The 24518-nt window shown below is 42.1% G+C and overlaps 1 long non-coding RNA gene across 1 annotated transcript in view; it reads left to right on the top strand.

Annotated features, from left to right (window-relative positions):
* The window catches only part of LOC135982053 (uncharacterized), a 73600-nt gene extending 49620 nt beyond the window's left edge, over positions 1 to 23980 (top strand). The window contains exons 2-3 of the long non-coding RNA XR_010599259.1: positions 10545 to 10687; positions 18471 to 23980. This is a non-coding gene — a long non-coding RNA (uncharacterized LOC135982053). The remainder of the gene's footprint in view (positions 1 to 10544; positions 10688 to 18470) is intronic.
* Positions 23981 to 24518: the final 538 nt, after the last annotated feature.

Below are 24518 nucleotides of genomic sequence, written 5' to 3' on the forward strand. Positions count from 1 at the left end.
TGTAAAACGGGGATAATATATACCCACCCTAGAGGATTCCTGGGAAGCTTAATTAATTAATGTTTGTAAATGGCTTGAGATGACCCTACAGAAGGGCAACGAGGAAGAATTTCAGTTTGACTGTACAAATATAGTTAATTTATTTGAATTTTAACTACATGCTCAATTAAAAATCAAGGGCCAGTTCCTCAGCTAGCTCCATTAATTTCAGTATTCGAGTTTTGCCCAGGTGAAGGAGTGGCCCTAGCGTTTTAGAACGATGTATTTTTTAAATTGAATTGTCAACAATGACTGTATCTTTCCTGTTTCCTGTAACCTGATATGCAACCTAATTTAGGGCCTGACTTAGTAAAGGGCTGAAAGTCTTCTGTGGGGTACTCAGCACCTCACAGAATTGATCCCTGACTGGTCACAGGAATTGCACTTCACACCTCAGTCCGTTTTATAACTTACTTCAGCTAGCTCCTTAATAACAAAATATTCATATGCTTTAATTTTCATAAATACCTTAATATGCTGTACTCCTCCAGGCTACAGTGCCAATGGCAGATGTCTTTTGTTTGGGTGAGTGGGCTAAACATTACTAACCTTCCCTACATCTGACCATTCTCCTTCATATTGGGTTGGACAATTATCAATTCAAAGACGTTAGTCATCACTCTCCAGTCAGTACCTAATCCACATAAATGATTAATCCATGAGACAAAATAACTAGTGGCATTATAGAATTTAGCATTACAGGAAAGGGGCAAAGAATTCGCCTGGGATATTAATTGACTCACTGCCCTCATTCCTCCCAAGTACTGCAAGATTTCTTTTCTTCTTCTTCTTCTTTTTTTTAAGTTTAATCACTAAATATGCAATTTACTGCATTTTATGAATGATTTGAGATTTATCTCTTATTTAATATCTATCCAGGCACACACAGCTCTCTAATTTACTGGTATCTCATGCAAATATTCCTTTCAGTCTCTTAGCGTCAAGATTTTATGATGTGCTTTAATCCCACCCTTCAAACAGTTGCTGTACATTCTGACTCACTGCTGTCCCTGGAGAACTATTGAATTGTATGTGATATTTCATCTGGCTGGCAACTGGGGGGTGGCAACTAATCCCTCAGACATATCTCCACAGTCACACCCCTGAGTAAAAATTCTGTAGGCCTTGAGATGAGCTTGCCCTACACTCATTCGCTCTTTAAAATGAGATGAAATTAGGATCCAGTGAAAATTTCTTTTTCTCTCCCTTGTGTTCAGTGACCATAGGAATGTAGTGTACACTGCAAACCTACTTAGGGAAGACAGCACCTATCATTTTATTTTAAAAAGCTTGCCATATTTGTACTGTTTTTCCAGAACGTTGACTGAGCTCAAGACATTTCAGTAGAGGCCGAGTGCATGGGTAAAATTCAGCCCTGTGCAGAAAAACAGCATAAGGCCTATGTGCCATTTATATCTCACTTAAACCCTCAAAATAAGGGTTAAATGGAATGTAAGTATTGCCTGTAACTGGTGCTGGCTCTCTGTGTAACGACTGAGTTTCTCCCATTGCCTCATAAATTAGCCCTATTAAGAATTTTCAATGTTGGCATGTAGAAATTTAAGGATAACATTTGCTCTTACATCAATATTCTGACACTAAGGATCAGTTCTTTGGCTGGTATAAATTGTCATAGTCGATGTAGCTATGCTGATTTACATCTACTGAGGATCTGGCCCCATACGTGGACATGACATCGCCATCAAATTATGATTTGGAAGCATATGCAGCACCTTCCCAGATGTGAGCACCATGATGCAGCAGATTAAGCACACAGCTACTATGACAGCAGGCACAAGTTGGCTCTTCGTGCCTGTAAAAGTAATTTGTATGCTCATTCACGCCATGCCACCAGCCTTGATGCCCCTTTCATTTCCTTTTCCCACTCCCATTTCCATGATGCCCACTGCCCCCTATGCATGCAATGCCCTCCCAATACCTGTTTAGTTCCTGTGGTAAGGGCACTAACCTAGGATTGGGAAACTTGCATACCAGTTCCTGCTTCACCACAGACATCCTATGTGACCTTGGACAAGTTACTTAGTCTTTCTGTGCTTCAGTTCTCAATCAGTAAAATGGGGATAATAGCACTTCCCTACCCCATAGGGGTGTGGTGAGTATAAATACATTGAAGACTGAGATGCGCTCAGAAACTACAATAATAGGGACCATTTAGTTACCTAAGAAAGAAAGATAGATACATAGGTAATTGCCATGTCACTCCAGTTCACTCACTCAGTTCCTCCCATTTCTTCTGTTTCCTACTAGAAATGAGTTATTTCCAATAAAACCCCACCCATAAAACCTGAATGAAACCATCAAGATGGCTCTGTGCCTACACTTGTGTAAGCTTATTACTTAGCCCTTGCCTTTCCTCAATGCCCCTTATTTGGTGGCTCTCACTGTTTACATCGTGCCTAAAATTATGATGCAAACTCTTTGGAAAAGTCTCTGTATACAGTCTGTAAAACATCCACCACTGTGAGTCACAATGTAAGTATTCTAGACTACTTCCATTAATTAATAATATGCAACCAGAGTCACAGAAATTGTTTGTGCAACTATAAACATAACTTGTCGGAAACTCTGTCCCCATAAGTATGGAATGTGTCCAGCTACCTGAGTGAATTTTTAAATAGATTTCTATTATTTAAAATGATGAGCATTAAATTTGCTGCACAGCATGTTGTTTAGGATGGAATTTTCTACTTCATTTAGCAGCCTGTGTTACTTGCTGTATCAGATAATTACTTAACTTTTGTGTATTTTGTGTAGGCCTTAAAATCAATTGAATTTTGTAAAGAGATGATTTAAGGCATTTAGGGCCTGATCCAAAGCTCTTTGTAATCAGTGGAAGTCTCTCCGTTGAGTTCAATGGGCTTTCAATCAGGCCATTATTCATTTGTCAAGATTATTTAATCCCCAAATCCTCTCTCCAGTACTCAGCCTGGCTGCTTAGACAGTGCATTGGGAATCTCCTTAGGGACTGGGGAGGGGCAAAGGGAAGCAGCTCTGTGATTGTTATTCTAAGCTCAGAGCTGGAGTCATTTCTGTGATACCTGTGCTTCCCCTCCACAGAAATAGGTAGAGGGGCCAATGTAGTTATGAATTACCCACCTTTGGGCCGATCCCAAATCTCTGCAGAACCATGCTATGCAGAAAGCCCCCACAGATCCGAGCTCCATGGAACTCTAGGGGCGTGCACCCTTACAGAGAATTCCCACATTCTGCAACTCCCCTTATTGAAGAACCCCAGCTCTTGCACTGTAGGCAGTGCCCATGGGGTTGAGATGTGAGGGGATTTGTTCCTATATGCATGTCCTAGGTAACCAAAGCACTCATGTATGTGTGTAGTTTTAAGCACCAGAGTAGTTCCACTGAAATCAGTGTTTAAAGTTACACAAATGCTAATGGACTAAATTCTGATGCCTTTCCAGCAAGTAGCATTTTCTTCCATAAATAGCACCACTGGCTTCAGTGGCACTATTCATGGAGTAAGGTACTTGTTAAATCTAGTATGAGAATCTGGCTACTAAGTGCTGTCCTGGATCAGGGCCTAACACTTGTACATTTGCCTTGGAGAGTTAAAAACAAAAAGGGATGATATATAGAGCCAGGTAAGAGTCATCTGATTGTATTGTCTGTTTTTTTCTTGCTACTTAGGGGACTCCTGGCATGATGTAGGACAACTGAGAACATGCGTATCATTGCCACTCCTCCTTTGTGATTTACCCTGTTTTATGTAATGGAATGCTGTAAGATTTTTTTCATTCTAGACTGGATCTTCTTTCAGATCCAAATCTAAAACTTCAGAAACTAGCCTGTCTACATACACAAAGGGGGTCTCACCCCTCATGCCCTGACTATTTGAAGCATTACTTTTGTTTCCTAACAGCCCGAATCACCTTTTGTAGGTTACAAAAATTTTGGTTTCAATTTTGGATTTTTGAAGTCATTTTAAGAATGTGTTACTTTCCACATCTTTTTATGGTCATCGTTCTCCGCCCTTTTTACTGCATGACTGACCCAAGAATCTAAACTGGCTAGGTGAGCAGCCAAGTTCCTGTGTTTGCTCTTTCTATCAGACATGAAAGGTGGCATTGTATTTACTTTCAAATTTACCAGCTTTGGAAAAAAACTTACAAGGTCTTTCCTCATCACGCTCAATAGAGGGACCTTCTCCCTTGAGAGGAAAAAGATGGCACCACATAAGTATCCAACATTGAAAGGGGCAGTACGTAGCATGAAAAAAGCCTATCAGGCTTGTTTTGTCTCATCATCTTAGTCTTTACTTTTCTTTCTGATCCCCAGTACATCAGGTTCTTGGATGGAGCACAATTTATGGGGATTTCGGGCATTAATATTGGTGAAATATGTTTAATTCAGCTCCATAGTCACCAATCTACACTTGTAGGTCTGCTCCCTTTGCACATTAGGTGTCACCACCTTCCAACAGGTTTCTATATTCTTTTGTTTGTTAATTTCAACATTCTCATAAAAGCTGGGAAAGTTTGGATACTAAGTAAATGATGGGAATAAACTCTTGGGGACAGAAACTGTGTCTTACTATATGTTTGTATGGTGCCTAGCATAACGGGGTCACAATCTTGTTGGGGGCGTGTCTCTAGATGATACTATGGTAAAAACAATAACAATAATAAATAAAAGATGGAATTGTGTTTCAACATCAGTGTAAAGATGTGTTTTAATTAGAATACCTACACTCAGAACTAACAATTGAGTTGTGCCTTAAATTAAAAGGTTAGGGTTTGGTTTTTTTACTGTTTTAGTTTGAATGGCTAGAATTTTGCATCAGAGGGAGTATGGTCTAGTGATTAAAGTAGAATACGGGGAATCAGGACTCTTGGGTTCTATTCCTACTCTGACACTGATTTTCTGAAAGACTTTAGGGAAATCTCTCTGTGGTCCATTGTCCTGTACACTGAAGTATTATTTCTTAGCTGGTAAACTCTTTAAGGTCAGGGAGCCCATGTTCACATGGATTTATGCAACATCCAGCTTAAAATGGGGCCCTGATATTGACTGGGGCCTCTGGGCACTTCTGTAATACCTGTTACACAATTATTATTAGTAATAATAATTGCATATTGCTGACATTTGGTGTGCCCTTGGCACATGAATTCAGTATTCTTTCACCATTAGAAAAATATTCAAAATTAACCTGTCGTCTTTCAACTGAAATTGTTTTGTAACTGTAACCAGCATAAAATATTAGGTTTGATGGAAAATACAGGGGGGAAAATCAGTGTAATACTGATGGAATCTAGTGAAATCAGTAGCAAGGATTCTGGAGCTCTTCCCTCCGACCCCCAACCTGAAAGAAAACGTGTGTGTTGTGGACCTTGGTGCCTGCAAATCAATTTCTTTATTTTATTGAGCACAATGAAAAAGAAAAATACTTTTCCAGCAAGAAAAGTTCCATAATATAAAAAGCAAGGCATGCAACAGTTAATGTTTTCCACTAACTTTTATGGGTTTCCTACCAGGAATGGGTGCAAAAAAGGGAGTCTGATTCTCCACTCCAATCAGTGGGAGCTGAGAGCACTCAGAGTTTCACAGGATCAAACCCAAAAGTTGGAGTTTTATGAAACCAAAGGTTACACGAAGAATTCTAGCAAGCATTTGGGCAAGAAGAAAACAGCTGTCTCTTAAGTGGAAAAAAGTTTCACAAAGGGACCCAACACCATCAACTGACAGAGGAAGATCTTTCTAATCCCATTCACCAGCTGGCCAGTGCTCACTCATGTAATGTCTTTCACATACGAATGAAAATGAGTAAGAGTCTTCTTTAAGGGCAAAGCTTTCTGTACTGAAACCTAGCTGAATTTAAAAAGAACTTGTTGCTCTCCCCAGCGGTCCTACATAGAAGCCTGATCCTACAAACCTGACCCATGCAAGTAAGGATTGCAGGTTAGGCTTATCATACCTGCTGGTAATTGTGTAATCAGACAAACCAATTTACTTTTATCATAAGCACTTGCTAATCAGTATCCATGTTGGTTCCTGAGGTTGAGTGGGTAGGTTCTGGGATCTCATCACGGAGATCAGCATCCAGAGGCAGGGACAGGACTGTGGGAATAGGGGACAAATTAATGAAAAAAGCCAGCGTTTACAAAGTACGGTCTAATTCAGTGTTCTTCATTGCACGGCCCACAAGCCAGTGGTGGCTCCCATTGACCCTAAGTACGTCTCCCTAAGTTCCCTCTAAGCTGTGTGGCCGCACAGCAGGCTATAAATAGCTGTGCAGCAGCTTTAAAGGGCCACACAGCAGATACCTGGAGAGGAGAGAGGTAGGGGGTGGGCGGGAACTGGGGAGAGGAGCAAGTTGGGGCTTGCAGGGCTGCTGTGGGCCTCTCCTCCAGCTCTGGAGTACCCTGCTGCCGGCAGTGGGGAGAGAGGGTCCCTTCCCCCGGAGCTTCCGTGCTGTTGGCGGGGGGAGAGAGGGCCCCTTCCCCCAGAGCTCCTGTGCTGCCTACCGGAATGGGAGAGAGGGCCCCTTCCCCAAGCTAGCTGCTGCCCCAAACTCCTCATCCCCGGCCCCACTCCAGAGCCCTCACCCACCCCCTGCGTCCCAATCCTCTATCCCAGCCCTGAGCCCCCTCCTGCACCCCGAGCCCCTCATCCTGGCCCCACCCAGTAGCCCTCACCCCTGAATCCCAACCCTCTGCCCCAGCCCTGAGCTGCCTCCACACCCCAAACCCTTCATCCCCAGCTCCACCCTAGAGCCCTCATCCCAAGCCAGAACCCCGACCCCACCCTCTGCCCTACCCTGGGCCACCTCTCACACTCCGAACCCCTTGGCCCCACCCCATGTGGCTCTCACATTTTTGCCAAAGTGGCCCCCACTTCAAAAATAGTGAAGAGCACTGGTGTACGCTGTTTAATTCATAAAGAGGGCTTTGCAGCCAGGGCATCTCGGTGCTGAACTGGGAACCCATTCCCAGGTTGTTATTGATGACAAGTTAATATAGAACTCAACATACCATTTGTAGTCAGTTTTTCATTGACATATATGTATCTACTGGACTTCACACCTATATCAGTTCAGATGGTACCATATGTTGCTACAACAAATACTCCTTTTATAGAAAATCAGAGTACATAGTTCTCAAAAATTAATATACAGTACATGCTGGTTGGTGGACAATATATACTACAAGGGGCTCTTGTTGGCTTGTGCATATAGCATATTGGCTAGAAGATGAAATATTGCTTTCTGTGCAAACATTTTGAGCTCTAACCAATTAGAAATCCCATCATTGTGTTTGTCTCTTTAGAAAATCAAACTGAAAAATGCACGGTTGTAAGCAATGGAGAATTGGCTACTTGCACGCAGGAAAAAAGGGGATGAATAAAATGTCACACTGATTATTTTTATCCCAGTAAAGTATGTGAAATTATTTACAAAAGCCAAATTTTGCCCTTTTGAAAGTAAAGTACATAAGTTGAAAATCTGGGTGGTTCTCTCCAGGCTACCAGGAAAGCAAAACATGGACTATATATCTGCCCTTTGACTCTGTATTGAATCTTGCAGATCTTTATTTGCAGATCTGGCTGTGGGTGGTGTTTCTAAATTTGTGCTCCTGCCAAATATAGGGCCAGACTCTTTTCTTGGTTACGCTGGTGTAAATCTGGAGCAATCCTACTGACATCAATATACGTGGTGGAAATGAGAGCAGAATTTGGATCCCCTCTCAATTTATCCCTAACCTCTACCCATATATGGGTCTCTCTATCTATGCCATTTTGTGATCTATACACCCCATGCCCTCAGTTATGGGAATGCAGCTCCCAGTGACTTCAGTGGCAGCTGCACCCCTGTAACCTAGGGCAGAACTAGGTCCTAAAGCAGGGGTGGCCAAATCATGGCTCGCAAGCCGCATGCAGCTCTTTTACAGATTCAGTGAGGCTCATGGAGCCCCCCCACACCCCTTCCCCCATTCTCCACCTACAAGACTGGAAGGTGGGGAGCTCGGGCTTCTCCTTCAGCAGGAGCAGGGCTGAAGCCCCGAGCCCCGGCAGACACCTCCCACGGGGCTGAAACCTCAAGACCCCCATCCCTGCAGGGCAGAAGTCCCTAGCCGCACCACCCTACTGCAGGGCAGAAATCCTGAGCCCCAGCAGGTGCACCTGGCTCTCAAACTTCTGAAGATTGTTGTATGTGGCTCAGAGGGTGAGTAAGTTTGGCCACCCATGGCCTAAAGGCTCGATTCTCCTCCCTTGTACACAGGGTTTTTCACTAGTGTAAGTCTATTCACTTCAGTGTAATCACAACGATGTGAGAGCTGAAACATTGCCCAAACACTTGTGAATACAGAATAAGAATTCTTCTCCAGACATAATATTAAACCTATATACTAAAGATCATTAGCAGGGGTTTAAATTCAGTGCACAAATTCACACTTTTAGAGCTGTCCCTGCGCTTTCATTCTGTCCCAAGCAAAATAGTCCTGCTTTACAAGTAGGCCAGCTGAGTCCGCGTTAAGTTGGGGAGTTTTGCTCTCTCCCACTTCAGCTCTTTAGCCAATTGGCTGCCTAGAGGTTCTGGTGGAGGGAAGTACCTTGAGACTCTGTTTCCCATTCTGCCACCCAGCCAAGGGCTCAGCAGCAGCTGCTATAGCAATGGCATACAAGGAGAGAGGGCTGGACCTAGGGTTGCCAACCCTTCAGGATTGTCCTGGAGTCTCCAGGAATTAAAGATTATGTCATGTGATGAAAACTCCAGGAATACGTCCAACCAAAATTGGCAACCTTAGTTGGACCTGCTGAACAGGAGCATTTAGCTTCACCCGCACCCAGCTCCCCCAGGATAGGCAGGCTACTGGTCAGCGCTATATATGCAACACAGGAACATCTATTGGAAACTATAGCCATTCAGGTCACATACGGCCGGGTCAGTTAGTGGAAAGTTTATAGATGTGTTTTAAATGGCAGAGTCTTTCACCTGGGCTGTTCAGTTATTAGCTGGAGCACAGAAATGAAAATTTTAAAAAGCGTAAGGTCTAGACCAGTAGCCTTTTTCCCCCTGCACTCCGAGCATGGGGAACTTGAAGTACAGTGAAGATACTGTCCAAGCCTGGAGGACATAGCCTAGCTTCAGTTAACTGGAAGTTTTGATTAGCTGGAATTTGGTTTCATGGGATTGTACTGTACATGCTCACCTGGGGAGGAGGGATTAAATAATTAAGGAGAAAGGGATCCAAAGTTTTACCCTTATTTCTTCTCTGCTCCCTCTGCTTTCTTCTTTTGCTTTGTGCTTTACCCGTGTCCTTAAAACTCCCTCTGGTTTCCCCTCCTTTGTCCTTCTCTGTGCTCAGGGGAGGTGGCTAATGATGGCTTTTGAGCCTTAAACTTTCTACTGCAAAGTCCACTTTCTACTTGTCTGTAAATATGGCCCTCGGTCTCTCTTCTCTCTTTATAAAACACAACGGTAGCTTACAGGGATGGTCCACAGAACTCTAGTAGCACGGTCATAAGTTCGGAGGTTGGAATATCGTAATATATATTTATATAAAGTTAGGTTGATGTCTATCTGTTACCATAAATACAAGTGGCAACAAGAGAAGGAGCCAGGCTCAGTATCAGCTACTGACAAAGGAGGCAGACTGAACCCATCAGATTTTTCAGGAAAGGGGCTTATTCCCTGCAAGGCCCATGAGCTCTGCTGCTGCCACGGTAAGAAACTGGAGGGGAGTGCATTAAGAAAACTGAAAAAGAGGTGATGTCTAGATGGAAAAGTATCAATCTAAGCACACAAGTCCAGGTTCTGATACCCTTACTCACATTGGCCAGCACCTTCCTCCACAGCTAGTTCCCCTGATTTCAATGAGCCCTCTCCTGGAATAAGGTAGTATTCAGAGTATCAGAGTCTGATCCGCAATGAGATATATGTAGCACATGTGTTACTATTCATGTAAACCTGCACCAAAGGTCATATTTCCATATGTACTTGTAAGAAAGTGTTATTTTTATTTATTCCCATTCTATTTAGCACTTAAACAATGCTGTTCACCTTGAGGGCCCTTTGGTTGGGGGACAGGGATGGGATTCAAGTAACTTGGTTTCTCTTAACATCATTGCCAATGACAGGCTGTTGGACTTTGGTCAAGTCACCTAACCCTTCCACGTCTCCATTTCACCATCTGTAAAATGGGGATAATGATCCTTACCCTCTGCAGTGCTAGTAGGCATGAAAAGTAGTATAAATAAATACACTAAATGTGTGTTACTCAAGACCCTCAGATGAAAGGCCCATGTTTGGTATTATTCTTATTGCTTACAAACATTAACCCAGGTATTAACAGAGACAAATCTAGGTGTGGAGGTAGATATTCTTTTCCACAATTTTTTTTATTACGGCTGACGTGTGGCCCTTGGTTCCCAGTTCACTCTATTCCTTCCCACTTCACTCCATTTTATTCTGTTATATTGGGCTATCAAGTACTGGAAGTCATGCTTTGAATGCCCTCCTGATTACTCCACAGCTACCGAAGGTCTTGCTACTGCTTGGCATCAGACGAAGAAAGGCTGCCCTACATACTTCCTGCTGATGCTGCTGATTCCCCTGAGAAAGTCAGGACTGTTATGAATTGCAAGATAACATCAGAATCCTTAGCAATCGGCACAGGTAAGTGGTATAGCCAATAGTTGTTTTTCTATAGAATATTTATTATGACTATTTTAGAGCAAGAAGTTGATATCCCACTAATATAAAATGATTTGGTGGCGTGAATTCTGTATTGTAATTCAGATTTTGGATACCAGTCTCCTAAATGTGCTCTCTTGCTCCCTCCTTCCTGTATCTTCAAAATGTACTAGAGGGAAAAGACCAAAGGGTGAAGCTTACAATACTGTAATAACTCAAGCCTGTTCCCCTTACTTCTGGATAGGAAATGGATTTGCTTATTCAGACACTTAAAATAACAGCCAAGATATTGAAAAGGTTTCTTAATTTTGCTCTGGCAAATCTATGCATAATCTACATTTTTAAAGCAAACATTGACAGTGAATTTAGCCCTAGTGAAAATGAAGGGTTAATAGCACTGGCTTGACCCTGTGCAGCCTTTCATACACAACTCTGCCAATGCTCCTCAATCCTGACCTGCAAACCCGCTACTATTCCAGTCTGGGATCTCTCTTGAGCAGAGACTGCCAATTGTACTAAATTGTGTGGTTATTTTATGCTGTACACAAATAAGGGTTCAGAGGGGGCCCCATTTGCACTTGTACATAAGAACGGCCATACTGGGTCAGACCATGGGCAGTGGGTGAAGCTTCCCGTCGGGGAGCCTAGCTCCCCATCCTGCCTCTTCTGCCCGTGGCCCTGCCCACACTTCACCCCCGCTCTGCCCCAGGCCCTGCCCCTGCTCTGCCCCAGACCCTGCCCCTTCCCCCACTCGGCTCCCTCCCCAATCTCCATGTGCATCTTTCCTCTCCTTCTCCCCACCTCCCCGCTTGGCCCCCACCCTCCCGCTGCTGGTCGCTGTGTGCATCCCTCCTCTCCTCCCCCCTCCCTGTTTGGGAAGGGTGGGAGGAGTCTGGCAGATGGGGGTGGAGCCTGGGAAGGGAGGAGCCTGGCAGATGGGGTGGAGCCTGAAGGAGAAGAGGGGGCAAAGTGAGACCCCATGGTATCTGGGTGCGTGTGTGTCCCTGTTTGGGAGGGATGCGGCAAGCAGCGGTAGGGGTGCTGAGCGGGGAGGAGAGTAGGAACCGGCGAGTAGCAGCAGGGACTTCTGGAGAGGGGAGTGGAGTGCTGGAGAGGACCACTCAGGCAGTGGCAGGCAGAGAATGCTGAGCTTTTATGTGCACCATGCAGGTTCCCGGGTGGCTGAGGAGGCAGTATCGGCTACTCAGCTTCCCGGGTTCATCAGTAATCTCCCTGGGGAGTCCAAGGGACCTGGAAAGCTGAGTAGCAGATACCGTCTCCTCAGCTGCCTGGGAACCTGCATGGCGCATAATAAATAAGCAATAACTTCTGGTGGAAGCCCACTCCCAGCACGAAGGGGAAAAGGTGGGGCCACCACAGCCCAGTCATCTGGTGGCACGGGCAGCTGCACCGGGGAGGCTTAACCTCCCCTGGCCCATTATACCCACTGCCTATGGGTCAGACCAATGATCCATCTAGCCCAGTATCCTGTCTTCTGACAGCAACCAATGCCGGGTGCTTCAGAGGGATTGAAAAGAACAGGCAATCTTCAAGTGATCCTTCCTGTCATCCACTCCCAGCTTCTGGCAAACAGAGGCCAGGGACACTCAGAGCATGGTGTTGCATCACTGACCATCCTGGCTAATAGCCATTGATGGACCTATCCTCCATGAACTTATCTAGTTGTTTTTTTAAACCCTGTTATAGTTTTGGCCTCCACAACATCCCCTGGCAACGAGTTCGACCGGTTGACTGTGTGTTGTGTGAAGAATTACTTCCTTTTGTTTGTTTTAAGCCTATTAATTTAATTGGGTGAGCCCTGGTTCTTGAGTTACATGAAGGAATAAACAGCACTTCTTTATTCACTTTCTTCACACAAGTCAAGATTTTATAGACCTCTATCATATCCCCTCTTAGTCGTCTCTTTTCCAAACTGAAAAGTCACCATTTTTTTAATCTCTCCTTATATGGAAGCTGTTCCATACACCTAATCATATTTGTTGCCCTTTTCCTACCTTTTCAATTCTAATACATCTTTTTTGAGATGGGGTGACCAGATCTGCACCCAATATTCAACATGTAGGCGTACCGTGGATTTATAGGTATTATGATATTTTATGTCTTATTATCTATCCCTTTCCTAATGGTTCCTAACATTCTGTTAGTTTTTTTGACTGCCGCTGCACACTGAGTGAACTCTACCCATGACACAACTTTCCAGAAGTGAAAGATTAGTTATCTCACTAAGAGCCTGATCCTACAGTCCTTATTTATGCTTACTCACATGAGTAAAGTAGTTGAGGTTAATGGTACTACTTGCGTGAGTAAGGGTTGCAAGAGCAGGTCCTAATTGCTAAGTGCTGCTTATCGTCTTTATTAAAATGTCTGTCAAAACCCAATGTAAAGACTTTTGCCAAGGAGACTAACCCTATTTTTTGAGGAACTTATATGATTTTCATTACCATAGTATCTATCATTAACTGAAACATTGGGCTTCTGTTGCTGAAAATAAAGACAATATTATCAAAGCTACTACAGAAATACATAGTAAATAAACAGGTTTTTTCATATACTGTTTGTCCACCCACAGTTGCAACTATGTCCCTCCAAACACATAATCAAATGTGTTGTTGCAGTAGCTCAGATACTTCAATTATTGTAGGGCAGCCATGTCAAAACAAAAGAAAAATATAAATGTTCAGTCTTTATACTGAAAAACTACTGGCATGACATGCTAATTCATTAAAAAATTCTCATTCATCAAACAATTCATTTTTTGTCTGAATAGGCTGAATAAACAGTTTCTTACTAATTTAATTCTGGCAGCCTTTCCAGCTACAAGTGGCTACACTTCCTTTAGCAGTTCAAATGTCTCCTTAAATATTAAGAACTAGTTGGGTATATCAAGGCATTTAATGATTATCTCTTCTCTTTATGTCTAACTATTCCACTGTAAACTTTTTCTTGCTTTCTTTCTTGCTTTCTTTCTATTTTGGTTCATGACATTGAAGTCTTGCATTTACTTGATGAACATCTGGATTGGATTCTTTCTTTTTCTTCCACTGTCAGCGACAGGCTGCCATGTCATGAAGCATTTGATGGAATCAGCACTAGATTGCGTAAACCTCAAGAAAGGTCACTGTATAGTACAGTCTTGGAACGATGAGCAGCCTCCAGGAATCATGTTTGCCACAGAGCATGCACTTGCAAAAATAAAGGAAAATTTATAATATTTGTAAAACGTTGAAAGTTATAGATTCTTTTGTACTGTTTTCTTTTTCAGCCGGCATTTATTAAAGTACAAATGCAGAATCAGCCCACAGTAGGACCTAGAATATGGCAATAATAACTAATGACTATACAGGGTAGTTAAAAATTAAAAGTAGATGCACCTATTTATTATTAAGCCACTAAAATGGCCCATTATCCTCAGGTTCAGTTCTTTCCTTATCAGCGCTGCTGATTATCATCATTCAGTCTCTGGCTAATCATCTCCCTCCCACTGAATATTGACATGATTTTGCTCTGTCTGACTATATACTTTCAGTATTGTCCAGCAAAGGCGAGTACATTTTTACAGAGCCCCCTCCTCTCTAACTGTGTAATAAATATGTATCTTCATTTGTAAACTTCATGAAAATGTACTTCTGCTCTGAAGTGCCTCCAGTAAAATGGCACCATCTCACTCCTCACTCATGAGATCTGCTCCTTGCATATATTCAGCCATATTACCTATTTTAGTGATAAAAATAAGTTTTTACTACTTGTCATGTGGATCAGTGCTGCAGACTTAGAACAATTATGGAAGAGGGAGCTGGATTTTATTCCTTTTCGTGCATCATTCACAGAAGTATTAACTGCTAAATTCCATTTCCAGGGCCTAATTCTTTCTGTATTTATACCTGTGCCACTCCACTGAATACAATGGGGTAGCACAGGGATACGTGAGTGAAGAACTTGGTCCATGTGATCTTTATTATTTGTGATTCTATGGCAGCCAGAAAGAATCCAGCTTCTCTTTCAGATCCCAGGCTCAGTTTGCAAGATTGGCAGATAGAAAAAACATCTTTTTGTGTGTGAACCAAGTACATTTTATCTGGAGAAACAAATATAGAATCCCACAATTCCATAGAATCCCACAATTCCACGTTTACAGTCAATTTTCATAGTAGGAGCACCTTTTATGGCTGGTTAGAATACTGATTGATGGATAAATCCTCCCCAAGTACAACTTTTATGGAGTTCATTGCAGGATCACAACCTTATTTTGTCCTCACAGTTCAGGCTTCGGGCCACATGCTAATTGGAAATATACCGGCATAAATGAGATAAATTAACAAAAGAAATCCAGGTTATAATTTCAAGAATTAAATCTCGTTTCTACTAAATTAGTTGCATAAATAAAGTTCTACCACTTCTAAAACTCAACCAATTGTCCCTATTGCATAAACTCTCTGTGCCCTTACACATTTAAACTGAATGAACTCAGGCTGCTGGTGAACATTTGCATTTTTATAAGCCAACAATTTTACCCATATTTCTCATTTTTTAAAAGGGAATCCTTTCCCGTCCCAATTTACTGTTCACCAAAAAGAAAAAAAAAGAACCCTCTAGCTATAGTAAGCATGCTCCAAACTTACATGTCCCCCCGCCCCTCCAATACATGGGAATTAGTCAGTTAGTGGGAGAGTACATTAAAAATAACCCAAACTAACGAGGCAGGGCCTTGAGTCATGGAATTTTTCTTGAATTTTAGCTGTATGTTTTCATATGAAAGCCTAGGAACTTTTTTATGAGAGAGTCTTTTGATATTGATGATTGACTTTTTGTTTTTGTTTTTTAGTGGCTGGAGAGAGGTTCTAACAGGTTTAATAAAAATACTGCTCTTTGGTCTGTTTGGAAAGGGCTTGAGCCACAAACAAACCATATAGAAAAGGCAGCTTAAAAATATTCAGCTATTTTTCTCCATTATGTATTCATTGATGTTAGATGGGGAGCTCACAGGACTGCTTTTGGTCTTACCATCTGTAACAAAGTCTAAAAGAGGGAAGTTAGTCTATGTGCCAAGAAAGGTAAAGAGAACTTTAGAGCAGTTAGTTAGCCAAGGGAGGGAGAGTACAATAAATCCTACTCATTGAAATTATTCATATACTATTGAAGGCTGGAACTAAGCTTTAGATTTCCCTCCTTAAAGAATCATGGCACAGTACTACAGTGTGGGGGATGTGGGAAAAGCAAACGCATGGGGAAAGAAAGATTTTACCTGCCTATCTTCAGACACTGCTTTCTTCAGGGACCCTAAAAGGAAGAGGAAAATGCATCTGACATTCTTTGGGATCTGCAAACGTCAGGTGATCAAACTTTTAAAGTATTTGTTTTTATAAACAATACTTGTTTTGCGGGGCATGTTGAGAGTGCCTGGGAGGGTTAGGGCAGGTAGCAGAAAAGGTGTCTGTGTATATAATCCGCTGTCAACCATTTCAGAACTTAAAAACTGGGTCCTGTTATTGGAAGGGACAGGATGGGAGAAAGCGCTATTTATTCCTTTGCATCCCCTTCACTGTGTTCTCCCCAGCCCCTGATTCTATTCTCTTCCCTATTCAAGCAGGCCCAGCTCCTCTTTATTTTATCACGCCCAACTTGCTTCATATCCCACTTTATTTCTTGCTACTCCCTGTATCCATGTTTGGACCCACCACCTGTTCTTCTCAATCTCTATTCACATCCCCAGCTTTCAGCCTCCTCTCTCTCCCTTCGATCTCTTTGTTCTCCCTTTCTCAATCTCAATCTCTGTCTCCTCTTTCTCCCTGCACACATCTAACCATCTCGCCCCTCTCTCACTCTCTTGCTCTGGGGCTAGGTGGTGGTGAAAGAAGAGGAACTTCTCCTACTTGTATTTCTCAGCTATTCAGGGAGAATAGATGGGGCATTCAGTGGGAGTCAGTGCATTTAGTGTTAGAGCATATTTCTGACTGTCAATAGATCTGGGTTCCATTTCCAGTTCTGATGCTGACTTGCTGTGTGACCTAGAGTGAGTCACATTGCACCTGAACCTGTTGCCATCAATGATTTTAATGGGAGTAAGATCAAACACTTGATTGCTCTGGGCCTCAGTTTCCCCACCTGCAGAATAGGGATAATAATATCTCTGCAATGATCCCACAAGTTTTGATTTATGAGTGGATCCCTGCATCCACATGGTGGAGCCCTACAGATAAGCTATGGTGAGTTGTGAAGCTTATTAATTGTGGACTGTTTGAGATCCTCATTTGGAAGGCGCTAGGTACCAGGAGTGGCGCCAGGGTTTTTGCCGCCCTGGGCGGCAGCGCTCCTCCTCTGAGCATTCAGAGGGCCTGGGGTCTTCAGCGGTGGGGGTCCTTCCGCTCCACGTCTTTGGGGCACTTCAGCGGCGGGTCCCGAAGCGACTGAAGGACCCGCTGCCGAATTTCTGCCGAAGATCCGGAGCGGAAGGACCCCCCGCCGCCGAATGTCCGCCAAGGGCGGCAAAATGCTGCTCCCCCCAATCCTGCCGCCCTAGGCGACCGCCATGGGTCACCTACTGGAAACGCCGGCCCTGCTAGGTACATACAAAGTAAAAGCTCTTAAAAATGTACTCAACTCCCAAAAGTTTCTCTGAAGGTGCAGGAAGATAGTGCTGTATCAATATGCACTCAGTTCACGTTTTGAAGGTTTTCTTTCTACGTTGCCTCTTATCAAAGGGGGAATCAATTCCTTACCAAATGTCTGCATTATGGTATAAAATTGGATTAGAACAGAAAAAAGCAAAGTTCTATATCTCAAATGATATCACTTTAGAGAACGGCGCTCCCAATTTTTTCAGCAAAACAAAGAAGTCCTTGTCAGGCGCGGTGGGCACCACTTCCCCTGCAGCTGGCACTGGAGGTGGAATAGCTTTCTTTGCCAGTTGTGGACTACTTCACAGATGTCCTTTTGTTCCCCTTTCACACTAGCCACAATTTCCTCTTAAACTTTAATCCTCTTGCCGTTTGCTAATGTATGCAAATATATGCCAAAAAAAATCAAGTGTGAGATATGAGACAGAGCAAGTTTTGGCTGTGGGGGGAGGGAAGAGGGAGGTAGCAGGGGAGGTAGCAAATTACCTTGTTAGTAAAATGTTTTTGAATCCAAACTGTTTTGAAAAGTATGTGAAAGTGATGAGTGAAGCTTCTTTCTTTATCATTTGTGCTGGCTTATGAGAACACAATTTTCTATATTGCAAAATTTATTTTAGCAGTACTCTTAAAATAAGAAGGAAGAGAAAATAGCTTGTTTGGGGCAATGTATGCAAAGTTTCAGCCACATTGTTGACTAAAAGTCCCTCTACAAAATTTCTTGTGTAATTCTTTAGAACATCTATCTTGAATCCTTTCAAACTGATGCCATGAATTTACCTGACTTTCACCTACCTTCTCAAGTTGAATGAGGAGCTGCTTCAAGGGGGTCAAGAACAAAGTTAACTAGTCTTGTGAAGAAGATTATGTGTGTATGATATATGACTATGTTCAATGAGAGACAAAGGCAAGGTTGAGGAGCTGAGCACTAAAGGAGACCCCAGAACTTAGAAAAGAAAGATGGAAATTTTATTTATTGCTCTAAAAGCATGAGAAATTTTTCAGTGCTATTGTCAGTATGTGGCCCCCAGTGACTTGGAAACAGGCTTGGGAGCCAGTAGACCTTGGTACTATTGCTGGCTCTGCTGCTGTCTTTCCTTGGATAACTCATTTATTCTCTCTCTGTTCTTCAGTTTCCCAATCTGTAAAATGAGGAGATGGATACCCACTTTTGAGATCTGTGGATGAAAAGTGCTAACTACCATTATATTAAAGCTCAGGAAAGAAGAGGAAAGACAACTATCACAGCTTCTACTGCACAGCTCCAAGCTCGCACTTGCCACCTGCCTAAAGGAAATATGCTTGTAACCTCTATAGCATGCTGGGCCAGATTCACCACTGACACAAGTGGGCAAAATTCAGTTGCCTTCAATGAAGTTGTGCCCATTTAACCCAGTGTTGAACTTGGTCTTCCTGCTATGAATGTCAAAACATGTTCACTGAATATACTTCCAGATCGGAAGTTCTTGGGAAGGGAGGCTTCTCCCACAGATCATGTGTGCATTTTATTCTTTGTTCTCCTATTCACTTTTGTCATCCCTCACTTTCTCTCTGTCCTCATGCCCTTTCAGTCTTCTCTATTCTGGTCACCTCATCTCTCCTCCTCCTTCAGTTATTTTCCGTTTGTTCCCCCATCACTAAAGGTCCGGACTTTTTCTCCCAACTCCCTTTCCCTTTAAGTTCTCCACAGCCTTTCTATATCAGACAAACCCACCCAAATCTACCTTGTGATTCTGAAAGACTAAGTAACCCGTTACTAAAATGAGCACATTCCTAAAACTTTGAGTACCACCAAACTGAGAGAGGGGGTTTAAAAGATCACGGTTAAGTTGGTTGTTTTGTTCATTTTTGTGGGTTCAAACTGGAACGCAGATGGATGAGTTGTACCAAATGCTTCAGGGCATTTCTTCATAAATGAGGAGATGCATGAGTGGAGAATGAAGTGTGCGTCTAATAAAGCAGTAAAAGGGCAATGCTATTGTAATCCACTGGCTGCCATATGTTACATATCTCCTTTGGTTCCCAATTCAGAAGTTCTCAAGTCTGTTACATTCTCTATTAGATTATCTGTCTCTTTTGCTCAAACTGTGGAAGTTCATATTTTCACCAGTGGAGATCCTTGGTTCAACCCCTGGGGCCAGCCTAGTTAGTGGCTGTCACACAAATGGAGGCTTGTCTAGGATTCAGACTGCTGCTGCCTCACACACTCAGGGGAAGTTTCCTCTGTCCAGAGGAAATATGAAACCCTCTGGTCCATGTGTTTTAAGTATCTTCCTCTGTGCTTGATGCACGGATGGTGTGAGTCTGTTAAAGCTCCCCACCAGAGAGTTTGACTCTTGAGATTACATTGTAGAGACTCATGCTCTTACATCTGAAGATCCCCAGTTCAATCCCTGGTTTGTCAACCAAGATGGTGGCCATCACATTGCAATCAGGTGACAGAGCAACAGAATGTTTATCGTTGTGTATGATTATGTGAGAAATAAGCCCAAGTATTATTTAGGCTTTAGACATACTAGACCAATAGGTCTCTATGCCTGTAATGAACTGGATAGAAAACTAATTTAATGCTGGAGAATGTCTCATGTCTTCAGCTTTATGAGCTAAATAGTAACAATCAAGTGCAAACTGACCATGCCTGACCATAGATGACAGGAGGGGAATGTCAAGGCTGGATTTCTGGGTTTACAAGAATTAAGAACTCCAAAAGTAAGACCAAGATGGATATTTGGTGTCAAGTGTATGGTTACTATACCTATACAAGTTAACATGTTCCCCTGTAACCACTTCTGCAGTATAATGCTTTGGTCTACTTCTATATACAATGTTGTATGCAAACTCCACAAACCCAGACAAAACTATCATAATGTTGTATGGACTTGCTAAAACTAAAACACTATGGAAGTCCATCCTATCCTGAAACTTAGGCCATGGTTCCTGGTCTGCAAAAAGTAGTACTATTGCAGATGCTGATGCCTTCATGGAGTCACAATGAAGTTAACTGAAGCCATTGTAGGTGTGAGGGTCCACACAAAGGCATCTGTTTTCAGGATCATGGCTTTATTTATGATCTCCATATACAAATATTACTGATGGACTAAAGCTACAGAATTCCAATAAGGATTTCTTACAGAAGTATTTGGATCAGGTTTGACTGAAGCTGAGTTCTAAAGTTTTGTCTATGCTACAGAAAACACTGGGAGAATGGAGTAGGTTTCAACCACTGTTTTCTAAAACAGACAGGAGCACAGCTGGTCTTCTTTGAAGCTTGCAGCTAAACTGTGTTCAGCACCAGTTCAGTTGATGTTCCAAAAGTTGTCACCTGACCCTTGTAGAATATTTTAAAAACTTTTTTTGGCTGATAAGTATTTCAATTTGGGTTTTTTGCTGAGAGAACCTGATTTTTTTTTCCAGCAGGAAGGCAAATCATTTTACAATACTGCCAAATATAACAAACATCTACAGATGGGTTGGTCTGCAGCTGGAGGCTTTAACTTTGTAGTATTTATTTGAAATATCAAAGCCAGCAGAGCAAGGCTAAAACATAGTGGGCACAATTCACAATGTTTTGGCTCTTCAGCAAATAGCAGTTGAACTTTTTCCCCCCCTTTTGCTGAAATGGAATTTATGCAGATGTGCTTTGCACTAAATTCATTAACAATTACATCCTGGTGCAGTTTTCACATTTTTGTAAGGGATCTGCATAAGCACTAATTAGGTCTAAAACAATGTTACTGTGCAAATTACAGTGCTGATTGTTCCAGTAGTCTTACATTCTGCATCTGCTTTACAATGCTGATAATATAGGTGGATGCAGTACAAATGCCAGCTTGTTACATTTAGCAGAACTATTTATTTAAAATATAGCATTGAATTGATAATGCAGTCGTTTAAATTTCACAGGGCACTTTTAGGTAAAGTTGTAAAGTGAAACAAATAATAATGATGATAAGGTGCAAAAACTAATTGGTATTTCATTAGCAAGGAGGAATCCTGTAAAGCAGCTAAATGTTCCATTTGGCTACAAGAACAAATGGGGTGTAGATGAATTATAGCATCTTTTTAAAGATTGCTTTACAACTAAAATAGAAAGAGAGTGAACATCTCAAAAATATTGCTTCAAACCATGGAGACCCAACCACTGACTTCTTTATTCTACTTTAGTTTCCAGATATTATATAGCACTAGAGGATCATTTGGAAAGTAGTGTGTTTTCAGGCATCTGAAGAGACATTTTAGCATAGAGCCTTGATCTGCAGTCCTTCTATAATGCCCCAAACAGTGTTAATAGAGCATTAAGGTTTAAATCCACAAAAGTCAGGGAGACAAATTCTGCCTTACAGTTACAGTCTTGCAATACTATTAACTTCAGTGGGTGTTGCAAGAACATAGGAGAGGACAGAGTTTGGCCTAGGAAGTTCATAATGGGAACCCACCTGTGTTTATGCAGTAACCGATTAACCAGCCCAAATTTACTTTTAAAAGTGCTTGCTCATAAAGATTCCTTTGTCTCTCAAGCTACAAATTTCCTCTGGCTTCTATCTAGTCCAAGGGTACGCTCTATGGTATTATAGTACCTAAGCCCATCCCCTTCTTAGGGATCCTGGCAATGATGCCAAGAGTTGGGGAAGGCATAGTGATCATGCTCAACGAGTCCACCAACATTCAGATGCAGGAAAGAGGTTCCCTGCTTAAATGACACATTTGGGAAGATAAGTCCAAGGAGCTCTGTGGTCATAAGGCATCTTTGCAGCAGAACACCATTACAAAATGAAATTGGGGAGAAGAGTGAGGCCTTCTGCGCTGAAGATACTCCTTCAAGTACTTATCAGGGAATGAAAGATCTCATATTTGCAATGGGACCCACACAGCTGTGATAGGAGAATGGGGCCAGTTGAAAACATCTTGAATTTCCTGATAACTATATGAGGGAGCGTCTTCAGCCCAAGGAAGCCGTCTCTGATGAATGGAGCAGGAGTTATTTCCTTCCCTCTCCAAACTGGCCCACCAGAGCAATTGGACAGGTGGTGCACCTACTCCAACTAAAGATCAGTGGTTGTTTTCATTCTTTGTTTTCCAACTGTGCACTGCCTTGAAGATTTTTGTTAAGGTAGCCATTGGCCCTGTTCTTGTAGTAACCAACCTCATGATTCTATGTTGGCCTTTGTGTTCAAAATTTTCATACACTTACTATCAGTAGACCACTGCACTTTAAAGATTTACAGTATGTGGTGACATCTTTCTCACCTGCAGTTATTAAGCCACTTGATTTTACAAAATAAATATAAACTCTCCTTTTGATCTCACTGTATTTGACGCTGTGCCACTGGCTGACAAGGATATTGTACTCTTTCCTACATCAAAAGGAATTGGGTCAATCTGCAATTGTGTTCAGTGGCACGAGCTGTCAGAATTGCGGAGAGTCACTTTATTGTAGAATAGTCACAAAATAAATGCAGTGTGATAGCTTGAAATTGCATTATGAGGTCTGCAGTATGATGGTGCATCTTTGTGACTCAGTATTAGCATTCACTGGGCACCCTGCCGTGGTGCAACCACTGTATGATAAGAAAATTACTGATAGAAAGTTTGAATAGCCACAATCTGACTCAGTATATTCAACCACTGAAAGTTCTTGAGAGCAGAAAGACTAACTTGAAATGGACCAGAACTGGAACCTCAGTTTGGATGCATGCAAAATCTCTCTAGAACAGATGGCAAAACTTCATTATCATTGAACCATAGCTCTGGAACCCTAGTCTAAATCTAATCCATATTCTTACCCTGTCTTCCCAGCCCATCTCTAACTTAACATGACAGCACTATTCCATCCACTGCATTTTTCAATATTAATCCTGAAATTAATAACTCACCTTCTAGCATTAATTTTGCACAAAGATAATCCAAGGAAAACATTTGAATAATGATAATAGAAAGAATGACCTCATTAGTGATAAAATACACATTTTTTGAAGGATTTAAACTGAAATAGTATTCTTAAGGTCAAGTAAAACACTGTTAATTCATGGCTCCCTTATGTCATTAAGAACCCACTGCTGTCTTCTATATCTGAGCAGGCATGAGCACTGATAACTCTCTAGCTCATGAACAGCTAAACTGGTATTGTTCTTATGGACCATGGATAACGTTTTCAAAAGTATGTAAGTGATCTGTCTAAGTCCCATTTTCAAAAGTGACCTTCAAGCTTAAATCCTATTGTAGCAATGTTGGGAGGTTTTCCTCAGTTCCTTGAATAAACCCAGTTGTTGGCATCACACAATGACAGATAGTGGATAGAACTACTATGTCCTGAAAGTGATATAAAAATGTTGGTCTCCAAATCACATGCAATACAGCCAACCTTCTGTCAGCACATCCTGGATTCAGCCATCCTGAGGAGTCAGATTTGACACTTGGAATGGTGTGTTTTAATTCACCCACTTGTTCTCAGTGTTTTTCGTTGCCCAGCAGGAGTGAACCCAGAGTTCAGTGAGAACCTAAAGTAGGCCATCAAGTGACCTAGATTACAGCAGGAGGAGATGGGTTTCTATTTCTGTTTCTCCTGGCCTATCTGATCATGATAGTTGTTTGAAGATTTAGCTTCAGGGCAGGATGTATCCAGGATGAAATCTGCTATGGGGAGTAGAAGATGCATTAGGAAGAGCAAAAATGCCTAGAGAGGGAAGGGGAGAAGATGGCGGTAAATAAAACTATTGGGCCTGAGGAATAACTGGAATAAAAAAAAATCAGTCGAAATCCAATCCTTTCTTACGTTTGTGGCTTACCATGTCAGTTGGCACATTAACAGTAGCATATGGGTTGCTCTTATGTGAGTTACTGCATACAGTATGTTATGTTCAGGCCTAAAGTATGTAATTCTTTGGGATTAATGTTGGCAGATCTCAGTGTGCAGTGTACAGTAAATGTTCATAAATTGTATGTATTTTCGGTTTTTCTATGGTGCTCATCACTGCAGTATTTGAGCATCTCACCTTGCAAACATTCTCACGACACCCCTGTGAGGTAGGGAAGTGCTATCCTCATTTTACAGGTACAGAATTGAGGTACAGAGAGATTGGCTTGTCCGAGGTCACCCAGGAAGTTTGCAATGGAGCTGAGAACAGACCACAGATCTCCCGAGTCCCTATCCAATTAACTGCAAGAACAGTCCTTCCTCTATA

Source organism: Chrysemys picta, chromosome 3 (assembly GCF_011386835.1).
Source record: "Chrysemys picta bellii isolate R12L10 chromosome 3, ASM1138683v2, whole genome shotgun sequence".
In the NCBI taxonomy this organism is placed as follows: domain Eukaryota; kingdom Metazoa; phylum Chordata; order Testudines; family Emydidae; genus Chrysemys; species Chrysemys picta.